This window comes from Parasteatoda tepidariorum, chromosome X1, assembly GCF_043381705.1.
Source record: "Parasteatoda tepidariorum isolate YZ-2023 chromosome X1, CAS_Ptep_4.0, whole genome shotgun sequence".
Classification (NCBI taxonomy): Eukaryota; Metazoa; Arthropoda; class Arachnida; order Araneae; family Theridiidae; genus Parasteatoda; species Parasteatoda tepidariorum.
In genome coordinates, this window is record NC_092214.1 from 65,357,275 (window position 1) to 65,377,832 (window position 20,558).

Here is a 20,558-nt window from a genome sequence, read left to right on the forward strand (position 1 = left end):
AATATTTTATTATTCTCGCTTTACACATTTTTAACAACTATTTTATACTGTATAAGATAAAAGCACATTCATTATATTTTTTTCTTCTTAAAATTTTTTTTATTGACTGTTAGATTAGTATATCTGGTTTTGACACATGTTTATTTAATTTAACTTCATGCCAGTAAGCTTGTTTTTTTGCTTTTCTTCTTTCCTCTTAAACTCATCGAAAATAACATTGTTTAATTTTTTAGGGGCATAGACACATTATAAAGAATGGTTTTTATCTTAGAATTATTAATCTTTATTTTTAAATTATTCTTTCACTGTCGTAAAGGAATGCATCGTGATGACGAAATTGTAAAGCATAAACCTTCATGGTCCCTTCCGGTAAACTATGGGTTTTCGCTGGAATGTTTTACTTTTCTTTAACATTTGTTTGTTTCTTTATAAGGAAACATTTGCTTAAATGTTTAAAATTTAAATTTTTTATGGCATCTTAAGAATATTTGAGTAGTTTTGTATATTTATTAAATGGAGCAAAATTATCTAAGTAAATGTATAAATTTATTTAAAAAAAAAGGATCCCTTCTAAATCCGAGTGATAAAAACAATATGAATCCTACTCATTGCATGTTTAAACAAAATGTTTTCTGGAATTAACTTAAAATTATTTTTTGTGGTTTAAGCTTGTTTTGAAGCTCAACAGCACAAATAAATTTATTGCCAGAATGCTATAAAATTATATATACACAAGAAAAGGAGTGCCTATGCCATCGAGTTTGCCTGTAATAATTTCGTGGTAATAATTTTTTAAGAATTTTTTCGTAATAATAATTCTTGTGCAATAATTTCTTTAAATAAAGAAACTAAACTCATGGTTTCTAAAATTCTTGAGTCATGAGTCCTCATTACGCAAAAATTACATTGGTCTTTTAATGCATTTAGATTCTCAGCTTTTGAGAAAACAAATTGAAAAATTTGAATAGAGTGGAATTACTTTTATTGCTATTGATTAAAGAGGATTTTTTTTCTCTGCTTACAGTAAAGATATAATTTCAAAAAATTTCTTACTTTCAAGTTCATCTTTTTTGGTAACTGCTTCCCCTTCAAAGTTGAGTTCAGCATAGCTATTTCTATTAGATATTGGCACTGACTGCTTTCATGTAATTATCAATGAATTGTGGCTGTAAAATAATAACAATGATCAATAAGTTAAACAAAAATAATGGATTAAATAGTGTTTGTTTAGCTTTAGGAGAACAATTAAAAACATTTCTTCATATTTTTATAGTCTCAAAACAATCAGTTCAACATTGAGCCATAATCAGCTCCTTGAACCATACTATTATTCAAATTTGCTGCCACAGTAAAAATGCATTAATTAAACCATATTTCTGTTCAGGATGATCCATATTTTTTCTTTTAAATAAATTTACACCATAATATGGTTTTGTTTAAGGTTGCAGCTAGCGTAAACAACAGTAAGGTTCCACGTGTTCTAAAGTTTTAAGCAGTATCTTGCCATACAATAGAAAAATTAACGTAAGCGACAATAAATTCGAAATTGCAATTTTCATGTATTTAGCATTTTTGTGTGATAAACTACGAATCTAAAAAACATTTTCAAAAACATTTCTTTTACCAGATCTGTTGACATAAGCAAGGGTACGAAAATAGCTGCAAAGCCATTTTTCTCGAAATATATTGTGAAATACATGAAGAAAAAAATTCAGATAAATTTACCATACTGTAAGGTAATAACGATTCCGGTAAAGAAAAACAACAACATAATTCCGGTTAATAGAACCAAAATGTTTAGTTTAAAATCGATTTAAAGCTTTCATTTGGTAATTTTTTCATTCATATGGTAACACTTATCTGAAATTATATAACATCAATAGTCATTTTATTATCATAAGCAATTGGATTTTAGATATTAAATCGAAGCAATATATTTTTCAAGTCATTTCATGAAATGAAAGAGAGAGAAACTTTATCAATAGAAATGAGTATTTTTATGTTCTTGTGAAAATGAATGTGTTGCCATCAAAAACATAATGCTTAGTAATTCTTTCCAATTCAACGGAGGGTTGAGGGTGTAATATCTCCTCCCATTGGTATATCTCCCTAGGGTGGATATACCTCAGGGAGTCGTTACGAGTGATAATTCATCCCGGGACCCAGATCTGACACCGTACTAATTGGGAATCATCCAGCAAATGAGCTGATGATGGCGAATACCTTTGATGAGGATATTTAAGGGTGAAACACCCAAGAGCAGTACTCTGGATTAAACTGCCCTCTTGGATCAATGGGATAGATACCATCTCAAATCTCTTAAAGGACCACAAATTCGATAAAGTGGTTAAAATAGGAAGCGCTTCAAATTGTCGGCATGGAGGGAAAGTAAATACTTTAGAATGCTACCTAAACGGGACAAATTCAATTTAATACAACACAAACTAAACATCGGATCACTGGAAAGATTTATTAAGGGAGAAGATTTAAGGCGATAAACGCATTTTTGGAGTAAAAGATTTACTTTGTATTAGAAATTTTATTAAAAAAGATTATTTTGGAGCGGAGAAAAGCTTTAGAGGAAAACGAAAATAAAACTATGATTTTTTTCTTATTGAAATTAATTATTTAAATAATTTATAAGAAAATAATTTTTATAACTGGTTTTACCTTTAACATGTTTTCATATATTTTATGATATTTCGAAAGATTTGCTACATTTCAAATAGATTTTAAATTGTGCAATGTTCTAATAATGTGGTATTGTCATTAGATTTTTTATCATTATAATAACTGAAGGTTGTTTTCTAATAGCTGAATCTCAATGTATGGAGATAGTTACATACTCTATAGTGTGCATTCGAAGTATATTATCATAATGTTTTATTAGTCTCAAAGTAAATCCATTAAATGGAAAAACGCAATTTTTATCCAAACAGGCAATTTTTATACACCACACGTTACATTCTCATATTGTTTCCTCTTAATATATATTTATAAGCCACCAAAACTGAATATTCATACACTGATCTTACCCCGCGTTTTCTTTACTGTTGCTTGAAGTATAATTTTTTTTAAACTGATTGCTAAGAAAAAACATAATTTTGTTCAAAAAGAACTTCAATATTGTTGCAAATATAAAAGTGCCCTTACTATTTTTATTAATAAGAGAAAAACAAGTAAAAAAGTATATTTACTGATGTTGCTATTTCTTTAATGATTGAATCTCGATAAAAACCATTATGTTATATAAACCATTATGTCCTCGATAATAACCTAAGTATATTATCTTAATATTTTATTATTCTCAACGTAAATCCATTCAATGTATGAATGAACAATGGTAAGACAATTTTTATACACTTCGCGTTACATTCTCATAATGTTTCCCCTTAGTATGTACTTGTAAGCCTCCAAAACTGCCTATTCATACATTGCTCTTAATATACGTTTTTTTTACTGTTATTTAAAGTTTCATTTTTTTCAACTAATTGATAAAAAAAATTAATTTTCGTCCAAAGGGAATTTCAATATTGTTGCAACAAAAGAAGTATACTTTCTATTTTTGCCATTAAAAAATTAAAAATTTAAAAAGTATGCTTACTATTGTCTCGATTATTTTAATAATTGAATCTCGATAAAAACCAATATATATTCAAAGTATATTATCTTAATGTTTTATTATGCTCAACGTAAATCCATTCAATGTGCAAATTCACAATGGTAAATGGGCAATTTTTATACATCACGCGTTGCATTTTTATATTGTTCCTCTCATTATATACAGTTGTAAGCTACAAAAAATTGTATATTCATGCACTGATATTAATGCACGTTTCCTGTGCTTACTTGAAATATCATTTTTTCAACTAATTATTGAAAAAAAATTTCATCCGAAAATAATTTCAATATTGTTGCTAATAACGAAGTATCTTTACTATTTTTACTATGAAGTAAATACTAAGTATAAAAGGTATATTTACTATTGTTATTATTTTATTTAGTAATTGAATCTCGATAAAAGCCAAAATGTATTTAAAATATATTATTTTATTGTTTTATTATTCTCAGCATATATCCATTCAATGTTTAAATGCACTATGCCGAACAAGCAATTTTTATACACCACGCGTTATATTCCCAAATTGTTTCCCTTCACCAAATTGTTTTTCCTCAGCCATAAAAAACTGTATATTCATACACTGATTTTAACACACGACTTCCTTACTGATATTTGGAAAATAACATTTTTTCAACCGAATTTTGAAAAAAAATTAGTTTCTTTTTAAAGATTTGTTTTTGCTTCACTTAGAAAATGGTAGAAGTTGCAAACTTTTAAGGAAAAACAATAATTTGAAGAGTCTTATTTGATATTAATTTGACGTAAAAAGATATATACAGTAAATGTGTTAAAAATAATCAATCACAACAACAACAAAAAATCATAAAATAAGTTTTAATACGGGGTGCTAATAAATTTGTGGTCAAAACTGTTTAGGAAGATAGTTTTTATAATAAGGATTGACAATTGCATAGCAACTACCCATGACTAGAAATGTCAATGTAAGCAGCTAAATATTTCCTTGGTATTTCATGTGATTTTGTAAACTGAAATTCAAGCTGAAGAAGTATACAAGTTTAACTAACCGAATACAGCAAGCTGTCCTTGTTTCAAATAAATGGCCAACATCTAATTTATAGTCTAATCCGAGAGTTAAGAATTTCTATATTTTAAAAATAATTAATCATCCAATTTTTCTGTGAAATAATAAAATTTTCAACAACTTTATTAATAATAATTTATCAAAATTAGGATTTAATCTGGTCTTAAAGTAGCTTTTCTCTATTATTTCCAGCACTTTTCTATTACATCGTAGTCAACAGATTTTAATTAAATGGATTATTATTACTATTATTGTTAAAATTAATCTTTTTGTTATACATATATTTTAGAAATATTTATCTATTATAATTATTTATTTTATTCTTGTGCTTCAGTGTTGCGTGTGTATTTATGGGTAATGTGCGCATGCGTCACTATTGTCTTCGGATCATCATTAAGGAGCGTCCGTAGAGCTAGTTTGTTATTAACATCTAATTTCACTGATTTAAATACTAATGAACCACACGAAAAAAATTAAAATAATTTCTTTAAAATTTCAAAATAATTTTGGAAACAAAGTTATTTTTCCAAATTTTCCATTTAAAGGAAATTCGGGAAAAAATTAGATTTAGTCTTAAAAAAGTATACTGCAATATATTAAAAAGTATCGGAATAATTTAAACTGGCCATCAATCATCTATGGCCATCTAACCTAGACTTACCCTACTAATTCTCGAATTCTGTGCTAACATACCTTTTTTTTAAAAAAAATAATAAAAAACTTAATTGAATTACTTTTAGTCAAGTACAAGTAGTAGAAAAGTAAACGCTTGATAATTTTTTCTCTCTTTAAGTGCAAATGAAACAGATTTTTAAATCTATTTTAAATTCAGTAAAAACTTTAACTACTTGAATTAAATAATTACTACTTCGAAGTTCTTTACCTTTTAGAAAAAGCAACATTTAAATTCCAACGCATGGTCTTCGTGTTTCTCTAAAAAGAAATTAACTTACAGAATCAAGAATTAATTTCTAAGAAAACATTAACTGTTTCCGAGATAGAAATAACTAAGCTTTATTTATTTTTTTATTCTAGATATTTTCTTTTACAGAAAAGAAAATATCAATGTGTTATCTTTGCTGTTAATGTCGGGGAATTAATTTTTTTCTTCTTACTCGATTTCGACGTCTTTCTTTCTAAAATCTATTTTTTTTCGAAACGGTACTTTAAATCTTGCGACAACGTCGCACCCACCAATATAATTAGACGTAATTAATGAAATCAAGAAGCTTAGGTTCACCAAACTGAGAAATAAAGCAAACGATATTCGGTTTTCCCCTTCAAAATGTTGCTAACCGAATAATTATATCTTTTCCCCCTTTCTTTAGGCTAGGGATAAAATTGGGGAAAATTCGTTTAAGAAGATAAAAACTAGATGGTGTTAAATAAGTGGAGTTCAAAATATTATTTCAATTTCTATCGGTGACAAAATGTCATTTTTTGCACCTTTTAATGCTTGATGTTTCCCATCCCAAAGGTATGAGTAATATCTTTTTCTCTTTAAAATATTATTCCAGAAGGGAAATTACATAGAAATTCGTTTAAGGATAAGTTTTTATTTGAGATAATACGAAAATTTCCATACATAAAGTCTTAATAAAGATGAAAATTTGCTAATTAATGCTAATGATCTTGATTCGTTTAATTAAATTATTTACTTCTTGCCTCTGTTTCAGTTTTCAAGGAAAAAAAGCTTTAGATAAACTGTAAGAAAGAAAAACACTTTTAGAAATATTTGTTAGGCATTATTCATAAAAGAAAACTGGATACCTGTTATTAAAAATGATAAGAGGAGAAGGATAGAACAATATTAAGAAAGGAAAAGGCAACTTTCTGTCGATTTTGCAATTTTTAAGGTTATAAAATTGAGCAAAAAATTCTGATATGCCTTACCTTAAAACCTTCTAAAAATGCATATTAAATTTTTCACCAACAATTTATTTGAAATGTTGTTATAAATAGCATTTAAATACGAAAAATTTTATTTGAATAAATAAATATTTTAATATTCTTGTCGACTTCTTCTCGTATATGTTAACTTGTAAGTATTGAAAACATTCCAAAAAATATATAATTTTCATTATAAAACTCTTAGCGGACTTGCTAGATAGCAAAAGTAAAGAAATTTTTTTCTTCCCTTTTCACATCAAACTCCACGGGATTTATTTTCAATATCACCCTCAAAATTATTAACGAGTTGTGTTTGCAGGAAAATTATTGAAATGGAAGAAAATATACTTAATGTTTCAAATTATTATTTGATAAAATAATCATGTTTAAAAGCAAATGAATTTAAAAAAATTTAAAAAGTTATAAAAAAGATAATAATGTTATATAACATGTGTGTACTTATATAACAACACGAGCCTAACGAGATAATGTTATATAACATGTGTGTATAGTTGAAAGGGAAGACCAGAGCGAGTTGTAGCACGAGCATGTAAAGGTGAGCGCAATAAACTGTGCGAACCCGAAACTTTCGTCTCAAATGATTCAAATGCTCAGAGATAAAAAAATTCTGGTCAAATTACAGTATTGCATGGTTATAACTAACACTTCTGGTAGAAATAATTTTGGCTTATAAAACCAAAAGGTACGGTATTTAATACCAATCCTTTAGTATTTTTTCCGTCCATATGGTAACGGTTTACCAGAAATTCTGGCTATCAAAATTATAAGGTCTTTTTTTTTAATTTCAAATTTATAAGAATAAGTTTGTAACAAAACAATTTGGCAATCTAAAATAATAAAAATGCATTCTTAAACCAAATTTTTTTTAAATTTATATTTCATTTATTTTTAAAATAGTTAAGAAACGAAATCACAAAACACATCTCTGGCTTTTCTTCAGTGGTTTTTAAAAAAGATAAGAATTTCTGAAAAAAATAGCCCGTTCTTTCCTTGCTTAGCTCTTAAAATATTCTGTATGCCAAAAGACTTGAAGTAATTTTTAATATCCGATTTCCCTCTTCAGGCCATTTTAATTTTAAAAAATTCACTAATTGACATTTTTTAACAATGATAAGAAGAACTTTCGGTATTCTTTGTTTTTCTCAAAAGCTAACAGTTTAACAGCCTTACTTTTTTCCATAATTATATACGGACATAATTCAAGTGATAAAAATATTAACACGTTGAAAGACAAAAATATTTATTACCACAAACAATAAATAATAATTCCCTACGAAATCAAGTATTTAAATTTTTCCGCTTATTACAGTTGGTAAGAATTTTCTGAGTCTGAATAACTATTATAATAATTTTACAATTTTAAAATAGATAATATTTTAGGATTTTTACATGTTTTTCATAGAGCTAATGGTTTGTCAACGTTTCGACAATCGACCGCCTCCCCCTGCTTTTCAATTTCAAACTGTTTAATCTAGATCTACATGCAATAGGATATGAAAGTATGCTGAAATTTAGTAGTAATATATATTTCCTACACCAAACTACAAAGTGTACGCAATACACTCTTTTTTTTTTTAACTTTCATTTTAGAAATAGATATTTCCCGAAATCTATACAACCATTTCTTTCAAATTGTGAGTTTTTGTCTATTTCTCTTTTTTTTTAAATTTAACATTCAGTGGAAGTATATTTTTTATTCGTGCATGCAATCATGTTTATTAGTAATTGAATAAATTATCTAAATTGGTTAACACAAGCAATGGACATTGCACGCAATTTCATTGCATGAATAAAGAAATTCAGTCATTCGAGAAATTTATAACCATGTTCGTTTTTTGTTCTCAATTTTACTTTCTGCGATACAATTAGGTTACATTAATTTCCCATTAAACCTCATTATTTATTAGCTGTTATTCTTAACTTATGACCAAGCGTGAGTGAAATGATTCAGAGGCGGGAGAAATAAAGGAGAAGAAGAAAATGTACGGACTTACGTTAGGGCTGGGATAGTCTGGTTGGCAGGACGTTAGGCTCGTGTTCGTGAGATCGAGAACTCGAATACCACCGACCAAAGAATCCCCGTGTATTAAATAGTGACTAGAGCAAGTTAAATCTGTTGGGTTCACAAAGTCCTCCTAGCTCCCTTAAAAAATCAGTACCTCTGGGGGTAGTGAATTGGAGATTGCTGTTTCAATTTAAAATTACGATCTGGTGATGAATGAATGGAGTATGAATGAGTCCTTCCTCTTAAACGGGCTGTGACGTACGTGTGGCTCAAGTCGTATTCCTGGCCATAGATGGCGCCACTGAAAAACGCACCCTCTGCCTTAAAATTGCTTGGATTCCCATAGCAGGCTTGCTGGTATAGGCAAAAGGCATTAGTAATAACAACAGCGGACTAATGTTAAAACATCTGTACTGCTGATTTAGCGCATTAAATCCTACTTTGAAAACCAATTATTTGGGATTTATATTATTACTGAAATATCTACTCAATTCCCAAACCAGAATAATTTTAGCACTTGAAACTTTTATATATTTAAATCTTTAAATATGCAATGAAAAATTGGACAATATTTTACGAGAATACTCCCGACTACGACGAAAATACTTAATGATATGCAAATACCCAGTCCATATTTAAAATGATAATCTGCACAGAGAAGAAATTTTTGATTTATAAAATCAACATATATGAAATTTAAATCATACCTTTGGTAATTTTTGCATTCATATTATAACGGTTTGCCACAAATTCTGGTTTTCAAAATTACAGCTCTTATTACCAAACATTTAGTAAAAAATGCAAAATTGAAAAGCGAATAAATGGTGTTTTTTTTTCCATGCTATAAGGAACTACATTAAAATTATGAAATTATATCACACATTATAAAACCATATTTTATATTTTTAATTTTATCAAAATCATTACCCAAGCTCTTCGGGAAAAAAAATCACGAAGTTTTTGGTGTTTCCATAAAGCCAGAAACACTGTAAAGCCAGAAACTACCGTATTCCGGTAGTTTCGACCATAATTTTTTTCACATTGTACAAACCGTATAAATCTAGGTAATCGTAAAAATCATCACTACCTTCAAATCAAATCGAAAGCTTTAAAACAAACTCTAAAACCCTAATCATCAACTGTTTGAATAATCTCGATCACACATCTAACCACAATTTCATCACAATGACGTGTAACTTAATAGTATCCCATATTCCATCTCCTCCACCAGTCTATTTTTTTATTTTTTATTTTCCAGAAGAGGAGGAAGTTGATAAGGGCAAGTGTAGATAAGGAAAAGGAATGAAGAGGAGATATAAAAAAGGGGGACCCACAAAAAGAGCTTTTTTAAAACAAAAAAATAAAATAATCCTCGCTTATTATGACTCTACATAGTTTGGGTGGCCCAAAGTTGGCGAGTTGGGGAGAATCCTAAGATTTATAGACGAGACAACCGACACTTAATACAGTGTTGTTGGCTGACTATAACTCGTGAAAGCAGCGACCAGGCCTGTTTTTGTTCATGATAGTAGACCTCCCTAGCTACCTATTCATTGCATCCTGTCACACTTCTAATATCTTTTCCCCAGAAAGAAGAGGACATAGATTTTTAGGAGGGAGGAAACAATCTCTTGTCTTTGGCGAATTTTTCCAACTCCGAATTTCATTTTGAATTTATTTGAAAAGGTGTAAAGAGAAAAATATTTTTCATATTGGTAAGAGAGGTCTTGTGTAAATATTAGCGCATTTTTTATTTTTACATTTCTGAAATGGATTGTGCAGTTCCGGAAAAAAAGCAATTTCGTAAATATTACAAGTACAATTAGAAGCATTGAATGTTTTTTCCGTTGATATTTATATAATATCTCTGTGAATTATTATGCCCTTTGTATTTCATTAATATATATAAGGGTGAGTAAAAGGGAGAAAGTGGGAAAATTTTAGAGAAAAATTAAGAATTTAAGATTTATTAAGTTTCATAAACTGCGCATAAGCTGCAAGTTCATTGAATCCATGAAATAAGGAAAATACAACGAAAACAAGAAAAAATTTTTAAAAAAATGAAAAAGATTTGAAATAGAAGAAGAAAGTAAATATAAAAATTGCTGCAAATTTTTCTAGAAAAATTATAAAAAAATAACAAAAATAAAGAAATAAGAAATTTAATCAAAATTAGAAATGTTTCTAATTTTAATTTAAAATAACGTTTAATATTCTTTTTTAAAAATTTACAATAAATTTTAATTTTTTTTTCTTTTCCTTTTTCAAATCTTTCTTTCCTGGTATATATATATATATATATATATATATATATATATATATATATATATAGAGAGAGAGAGAGAGAGAGAGAGAGAGAAAGAGAGAAAGAGAGAGATTTATACCAGACAATTTGTTTCAACCACTGTAATAATAATAAAAATGAAAAAAAATTAAATAACTTAAAAAGTAATATTTCATTATTTTACTGGGAATTTTCTTCAAATCAATGAATTTTATCTTTGTATGCAATTTTTGTTTTTAATTCACGTACTTATTTGAATAAATAGTTTAGTTTCTTTCTAAAGTAAAAGCATGAAAGTGCTTAAATGTTTGATTCTCCAAACAGAACAGTTTGTATAAATCAACATTGCAATTACCTTTATCTTAGTTTGCGGATTAAAAATCTGAATCCACTGATAAAAAGATAAGATTTGTGCAAAAAGTTATGTTTAGTAAATAATTTCGTAACTTAAATTACTGACGACTCTAATCAATCAGTAATGCATCCTTTGAACTATTAAAATTGTAACTTAATTACCAAAAATGTAATTACTGAATCAGTACCTACTTTTTAAATTTTTTTCAAATTCTTAATATTTGGTTAAAGAATCATAAACGTCATGGAAAACAAATTTACATGGTGATACAATGATTACTAGCGTATTCATTCATTATACGCTGACTTTACGTATTGATGACTACCTTTTTAGATCTGTTAGCTCAATAAGCCTTTAGCATTAATCAAGAAGACAAGCAATAAATTAATACAGAGGAATACAAAACCAATCATACTAAAATAAAGTATAAGACGAATATTCCTTTATTATCAAATGCTTCTCATTTTCACAGTTTTTTTTTCTCCATAACTAAAATTAAAGAATGAACAAAAATTTGATGAAATAACTAGCAGCATTTGAGATTAATCACAACAGTATCCTTTAAAAGTGATGAAATCTATATTTATTTTATAAAGTTTTAAATAAAGTGGAAAGAACGTTTTACGGTTTAAGAGTATAAAATAGAAAGAAAATGTGTTCTCGATTCTTAAAAACATGATTAGGAATGAAGGGGTCAATATATTTTATCGGCGTGTACAATATTTAGTTAGAGAAGAATACGAAATGAATCATACAAAAATCAATTATGAAACAAACATTTAGTTTCTAAAAAATGCATTTCATTTTTCACTGTTTTTTTCTTAAACCACAAGTAACGATAAAGAAAGAATCATCTGATTAAATAACTTGTATCATTTGAGCTAAAACGTAACAGTGTCTTTTAAATGATAAGAAATCCATACTTATTTTATAAAAGGGCTAATAAAGTGAAAAGAAGGCTTTTTAGTTTAAAAGCATAAAACCCAAAGAAAGTGTGGTCTCAATTCATAAAAACGTGGTTAGGAACTAAGAGGACTATGTACTTTATCGGCATGAACAAGATTTGATTACAGGAGGAAATAAAAGGAATCGTACAAAAATCAATTATGAAACAAACATTTATTTACTAAAAAATGCATTTCATTTTTCAGTGTTTTTTTACACCACAAGTAAAATTAAAGAGTTAACCATTTGAGAAAAATTTCGATAAAACAACTTGTATCATATTAGCTAAATCGCAACCGTATCCTTTAAATGCTAGTTGGAAAGAGGGAAGTGGGAAGAAGGCGTTAGGGTTTAAAAGCATAAAACCCAAAGAAACTGTGTTCTCCATTCACAAAAACTTGGTTAGGAATGAAGAGGACTATATATTTAATGGACGTGTACAATATTTAGTTAGAGAAGGATACGAAATGAATCATACAGAAATCAATTATGAAGCAAAAATTTATTTACTAAAAAATGCATTTCATTTTTCACTGATTTTTTAAACCACAAATAACATTAAAGAAAGAAACATTTGATAGAACAACTTGTATCATTTGAACTAAACCGCAACACTATACTGCAACTGCTAGGAAATACATACTTATTTAATAAAGTGGCAAATAATGTAAGAAGAAGGCTTTAGGGTTTAAAAGCATAAAACCCCCAAAAAATGTGGTCTCCATTCATAAAAAGTACTTTTAGTAAAGAGGACAATGTACTTTATCGGCATGAACAATATTTGGTTACAGAAGAAAGTAAAAGGAATCATACAAAAATCAATTATGAAACAAACATTTATTTACTAAAAAATGCATTTCATTGTTTTTTCACACCACAAGTAACATTCCAGAATAAATCATTTGATAAAAATTTTGATAAAACAACTTGTATCATTTGAGTTAAACCGCAACAGTATCCTTTAAATGCTAGGAAATCCATACTTATTTTATAAAGTGGCAAATAAAGTGGGAAGAAGGCTTTAGGGTTTAAGAGCATAAAACCCAAAGAAAGTGTGGTCTCTATTCATAAAAACGTGATTAGGAATTAAGAGGACTATGTACTTTATCGGCATGTACAATATTTGGTTAGAGAAGCAGCAAATGAAGCGCCATCAGTGTAAGCAAATGATTAAAGCTTCTCGCAACTTCATCCATTATCCACAGCCCAAACGCTTTGCTGACAATTTCTTTTATTCTGTCAACGTAATTAAAATCAGCTGCATAAAAAAGAAGACTGAAAATTATCTCTTTTAGCCAGACGTTACTTTTTGCCGGCAATTAACGTAATTAGCTTTTCGGTGCTACCTCCGGTTTTAACGAAGTGGAGGAAAATCATTAGCGAAATTGTATCGCTGATACGGCTTTCTTCTTTTTTAAAAAGCTGAAACATTTTTTCTCTATCTTCTTACTTCTCACCCGCTTCTATTTCCGAAACCTTCTTTTCGATGTCTTGCAATTTTGTGGTTTTGTTCGAATTCGGAAAGCATAAAGGATTCTAATGCGTTATTTTTATTGAAGTTAATCTAGTAGGATATTCGATTTCTTTAGTTTTCAGCATAAAAAACTGAAATATAAGGAATGATATTTTGTTTTGTTAATAAATGCCGATATTGGAAAACACTTACTTTTTTGGTACTAAAAAAAACTAAAAAATGACAAAAAATAAAAAATTATATTAAATAGATAAATAAAATTATCTTCACAAAAATGCGCTAAATTCCTTTCGAATACACTTCTTTAAATTTAACAAAAAGCATGACTTTGTAAATAGTTAAATATGTTTTAAAATAGGTATAGAACAAAATGTTTGACAATTTATTTAAAAACTGCCTAAAACAACATTAAATGTAATAAAACAATCAGAAAAACTGGAAAATGCTTGCTGAAATAAATTATCTATTATTAAAAAAATCACGCGAATCTAGACTAAATAAAAACAATTATTTGAAAATAGAAGAATATGTAAAAAAATTAATAATAATTAAAAGGGAAATAAAGGAAGCAGTTCCAAATAATAAAACATATTCAAATGCGCATTGATATTAAAACATACACATTTATTAAAAAATATATAGTAACAAAAATAAATTGAATATATAAATTCATATATCAAAAACTTATATGATAGAAAGAGGTGAAAACACGATATGAGACAACTTCTACCAAAACAAAATGAAACGATTCTCATCACAATATGTCAATATGCTCCACAATATTTTCTTCTTTATTTTCTCTTCCAATGAAACTATCTTGCATTCTGTTAGAACTGAAATCAATTAAAATTTACACATTGAAGTTTCTGAAAGCTCAAAAATCTAATGCCTAAACTCTAAAATTCTTAAAAATCTTACTGACATAGAAATATTTACATTACATTCAAGTGCAACGAGTCTAGCAGACAGTTCCTCCAAAATTTGTGACAATCAGCAATGCTATCATACGAGGTGTTTCGAAAAGATCACCCTTAATGTACATTTTTGGGAATTTTTATCAAATCTGTATAAAAAATTTGGGTTGCAAATTAATATTTAGGCAATGAAAATAAAAGGAAAAAGAAAGAAACCCCATCTAAATCTGACAAATCATAGTAAAGGAGATGAACAATTCAAGTTTAATTGCTGGTGGAAACAATGAGGAGTTGAAATTTGATTATCAGAAACATCTTCACGTTTCAATCTCCAATTGTACATGTTTCAATGTTTATTAAATACACCTTCCTGCACTGTGATTAGCATTTCAATAGCATTTATTTTGTTTCGTTTTTTTTCATTTAAATATTAATTTGAGACCCTAATTGGGAATACTTTTTTTTTTCATTTTTAGTAAGGATTCTAAAAATAAATATTAAGAACAGTCGTTTTAGAACACTCTGGATAGCGTTAAGTCACCTTAGCATTATTTTGATATCATATTATGTTAAAAATTAGTCTATTGTCCATTTAAAAACATTTTAACAGTCCTTTTAAACTCATAAATATTCAGTAAGCTATTTCATTATAGCCAACTTTCCCTGCATAAGCACCATGTTATTTTAAGATTAACTTAAGATTCTCTGTTCCAAGTGGTATTACTGAAACCAAAAAGAAAACGAATGTAAATCGATAGATGAAATTCGAAAAAGACAAATAAAGAAAAAATATAGCTGAAGTTAAATCGTTTAAATGAGATATCCCATGTTCTTAATATAAAAACTATGACGTAACATTTAAGAGCATTCCACTATGATGTCACAGTAACGCATTTTTCAAAGTTTATTTTCGCCCTAATCATCGAAGTGGAGCCCTTTATTAACTTTAATAGGAAAAGCTTATTTCCGTGTCAATTTGAAGAATAAAAGGTATGCTATTTAGTGATAAAATTCTCTTCTATTTCTTGTTGTATTTTTCTGTTATATGATAAATTCTACTATAAACAGAAAAGTAAAATGCATATTGATAAATTATTCTAAAGTAATTATGCCGTAAATATGAGCAATAACACTTATTTGTTTTTATTTTTCTGTTATTTTAATTAAAACGAATATTAGAGTACGGTGTCAAGCATATAAATTTGTATTATATTCAACCCTGAAATAAATTTAACAACTGGAAAAATAGAAAGAAGTCAAAGTATTAAAATCAAATCGTAATTAGATACTATTAAGGAATGTACTTTGCTTTCATTAACACTCAACATCCTTTAAGGAAAATCATTCAAGCATTTTATAGAATTTAAATGAAACAAACAAACCAAGAAATTAAAAAGAATTGAATTAATTCAGGTGAAAGTTATGAAAGAAAATGTATCGTCTGACTAACAGTTAAAGTTGTCACCGCATCCGGGCGCTTTTATAATAGGGAAAAATCGATGCCCTTTTTTCAGCGTTTACGGGGAAAATGTCCCCCCCCCTCCATGTTCTAGACTTATAGTGAAAACTATTTAATATTTCTCTGCGTTTATAACAAGATTATTATCAGAGCGGTGATGACTCAGTTGATAGAGCTTCCAATGAGGCGAACAGGGTTCGAATCCCAGTGATGGTTGATCGATATGAATTCCGTATACGGCTTGCACCAACCACAGTGCTGTTGCTGACGTGAAATATCCTCAGTGGTAGACGGATCATGGGTTAGAGTCCCCTTTTCTTCAGGCTAACCGTGGGAGGTTCTCGTGGTCTTCCTCTCGATGTAACGCAAATGTGGGTTAGTTCCATCAGAAAGTCCTCCACGAGGGCAAATTTCTCCTAATACTTGATCCAGGTGCTCCCTTGTCTTCCGTATTGGGTTCAAAATTAAATGGCTACGAAGTTGAACTTTAGTAGTTATAAACCCAAAAATTGGGTTGGCTGTTAAACGACGTTTATAAAATAAAATAAAATGTTATTATCAGGAACCGTGGTGTCTTAGGGGATAGAGCATTCCGCTACCAATGAGGTGAACTGGGTTCGAATCCCAGCAATGACCGGTGCATACGAATCCCCCTCCCGGCTCGCACCGACCACAGTGCCGTCGGAAAATTATTCTCAGTAGTAGACGTATTATGGATTAGAGTTATCCTTCCGTCAGTCTAGCCATGGGAGGTTCTCTTGGTTTTCCACTCCATGTAACGCAAATGTGGGTTAGTGCCTTCAAAAAATCTTCCACGAAGTCAGATTTCTCTCAATACTTGATCCAGCAGTTAGTTCTCTTGTCTTCTGGATTGGTTTCAAAATTACAAGGATACGTAGTTACATTAGTAGTCGCAAACTCAAAATTGGGTCGGCTGTTCAACGATGGTTATAAAATAAAATATTATCTCTTAGAAATATTTAAGGATAATCAAGTATTATTCTTTCATGAATCATATAAGGCTTTAAAATGAAACTAAACGATATTCTCAAAGAAAATACTTTTTCTTGTACTTACGAACATAAAAATAAAAATCTAAGCAACAAGATACAAACACATGAAGCATTCTTTCGACAACTTTACGTTATATATTCCAAATCACTTTTGCTTCTTCTCATTCACGTCTGGTAAGTCTTGAAAATGTTCACCTGTTTTTGAGCGCTTGAAATATATCGACTTTTATTTCCATCTACATATTTTCGAAACCAATGAAGTTTTTTAATCAAATAACTTACGAAATTATTCGATATACAATAAGCATGCACATTATTTGATTTTAAGAAAAGTGAAAGAAAAAATTAGCTTACGACTTGAAATAAACGAGTGTCGAAAAGTTTTTCTTAAACGGTTTCATACTTTCAACTCTAATTTTTATTCATTTGTTTAGGTAACGAATCCTTCAGCATGAAATTTTGTTAAGCGTAAAGAAACTTATAAAAACTAAATATATGAAAATCATAATAAGTGAAAATCAGCAACAAATAAATTAATCACTTTTAATATGTTTAAATACTTTTTAATAATAGTTTAAAACATCGCCATTTCACTAATGCAAATTTAATAATAAATCAAATTTAATTAATTAATCTTCTGTCAAATCAGTAGCGCAAACGCATTATTAATCGAGGTGTCATTAGCATAAGTTAGTAATATTACGATCTTAATATAATCCTTTGTCAAAGCAAAGTTAAATTCAGAGAACTGCTAATTTCACAAATATAGAATTCAAAAGAATAAAAATACACAAATAAGAATTCGCGTTTTTGATACTAAAGAATGAGAAAAACTGAAATATATATTAATTTCCCACTCGGAGAAAAAAAACTGGTAATATTACAGTACTATATGGTTTTAAAATTTTGCTAAAAAAAAACATACCCGAAATAAACGTTTTTTTCCTAAGAATTATTTACTTATTATTTAAGAATTATTTACTTAACAAATTACAATTTCAGTTTAGAAGAAAAGAAGAACGACGTGTTATTCATAAAGTATTTTCAAAATTCGCCTTTTTAAATTGATTTTAGAGAGGGAGTACATAATTTATAAGAACAGAAATACTTTTTTTCACATTATACTACGGTAATAATGGGTCAGTTCCCCGACAAGGAGCTTTTGGAGCCCGCTTCAAACTATTTTGACGATGCCGTTCGAAAATAAACAAAAGAGTTTAATCAGTTTTCACCTTAACAGAAGAGTGGAGATATTCTTTCCTTCTCTTTTTGTCATAAATAAACGATTTTGTGCAGAAATCAAATATTTTGAATTTTTCATTTCCATACGAAATATTTCACAACGCCGCATGGACAGTATTATTTTTACCACTTTTTCATCAAAGTAAAATTTAATGTAAAATATATATTTAGAAATTGAGAATTCGATTGGTACATTTAAAGTAGAATAATCAAACCACAATCAGTAGGAATTGAATCAGTAGGAAGTGATTTGAACAACTTTTGCACACAAATACAGAATTTGTTTATCCACGATATTTCCATGCAAAAAATAACTGTTAATATTTAATTATTATTTTTTATTATTTTATCAAAAGTAGTCGAAAAAAATTTTGAATTGTAAGGTTCATAAATTTTTACATCTTTTTAAAGAATGCAATTTTATGTGGCAAAATTCAAAATTTGAACAAAATTGGTCGAATTGGTCCTGAGAAATAAAAATAAATTTCTCAGGAATTAGTTGACTGATTCCGATAAAATTTTGCATTTTTCTCTGTAAATTCCAATTTTTTAAATTTTGTAAAAATCTATTTACCTTTTAATTCAAAAAAAATTTAACTGCTATTAAATAAAATAAAATGAAAGATAAATAACTTTTAAACGAAATATTTTTGACTTTATCTTCAGATAAACGAATTTTATAACTTCATGAATTTTTTTTTATATTTGATTAATAACCTCTCGAGATATGACAAAATACGGAGAAAGTAAAATTACTATAAATGAGACCAATCCTCGAACTGCTCTCCTGATCATACTTTGGGACCATATTTTCCAGATTGTGGTTACCCCATGCATATTGAGGATAAGAAATCTAAATCAATTGAAAAATACATGTTCATTCATAGAAAGTACGCTTTTGTGTCTGATTTTGAAACTTGAAATATTATATGCTCTAATTAAGTAGCAAATTTAAGGCCAACCCTGAAACCTTTAAGATTGAGTCCTAGAACGTGAAAATCCGATAATTTGATCAAAAGTTATTCCTGATAGTACTAGTTTTGCGCACTGTACATTCGTTTTAACTCAGAAAGAATTCAGCAATTCAGACATTAAAAAAACGAAACACCAGTCTCTATTCAGATAAAATTTAATAAATACAATACATGTTCTCTTTATTGATTTAATTAATATTAATGAATAAAATTAAATAGTTGTTTAATCAATTAAGTTACTTTATTTTCGCAATTAATTTTGAAAAAAATAATAAACTGAAGGGCAATTTTCAAACGGAATGCATCCGAAATATCTTTATTTTTTTAAATCACGCTTACGTAACAGCTATTGGGAAAAAAGCTTAGCTGGCATATTTTTTCAGAAAGCAATCTAGCTATTAAAAAGGTATTACTAATATTTTAACTTTCAAATCTTAAAAGTTCTTCGACTATAATATATCATTTTTAAAATTAATTAGAAACATTAAACCAAAGCTCAATTTTCACTCTAAATATATAAAAAATGCTTTGCTTTTTTTTGTCACACATATTTTTTTCCACGGAAAAAAAATCCTGTTTTCGTTAGTTTGTAAATTTTGGTTGGAACTATTAAGAAGGTGGTGTTCAAGGGTTTTATTTGTAAATGCCATCGGAAGGAGTAATGCTGTTCTTTTGCTGTAGAGAGGAGGCTGTAAATGAGACGGAATGAAGAAGAAGAGAAAAGGGTATGGGGGGGGATAAGCAAGGGAAAAGCACTACAGGGGAAAGTCTTCATTATAGTCTCTGTGGCTGTAGACTTGGTCTCATTTGTCCAGGGGTCGCAAGGGACTCGGGCTCATTACCAGAATCTCTAAGCTCAGCTGCGCAACCCGACCCCCAACAAGGCCACACTTATCTAACTTTCTTTTCCTTTTCATACCATGTCTAGCCTAATGCCCTTGCCACCGAATACTTCCCTATTAAGGAAAAGCAATTAAATAAAGCGACACTTTCAGAGCATTTGTTTTCTAAAATGTTGTCACTGGATTTCGAGAGTGAAAATTCATCGTTCGAATCTCGAAAGAGACTTCACTCTGAGTTAAAAAGCAAGCCGACAATTTTGATTTCAAAACTCATATCTCAATATTTGCTTGAAGTTAATTTTGATGACAGAAGCTGAATGTAATTAACACTCTTCGAATGAAAATATGTTTCAGGATTCATAAAGAAGAATGAATGTTTCAGGATTTGTAAAGAAGACTAGAGTTACCCAATAATGTTAAAGATTCGAAAATATTTGCTAAGTGTTTAACAACTTTTTTTTTTCAAATAATATTAC

The 20,558-nt window shown here is 28.6% G+C and overlaps 1 long non-coding RNA gene across 1 annotated transcript in view; it reads right to left on the minus strand.

Annotated features, from left to right (window-relative positions):
* LOC139427033 (uncharacterized) overlaps nt 1-20,558 on the minus strand; it is a 133,891-nt gene that overhangs the window by 53,813 nt on the left and 59,520 nt on the right. The window contains exon 2 of the long non-coding RNA XR_011638168.1: nt 1,054-1,166. This is a non-coding gene — a long non-coding RNA (uncharacterized lncRNA). The remainder of the gene's footprint in view (nt 1-1,053; nt 1,167-20,558) is intronic.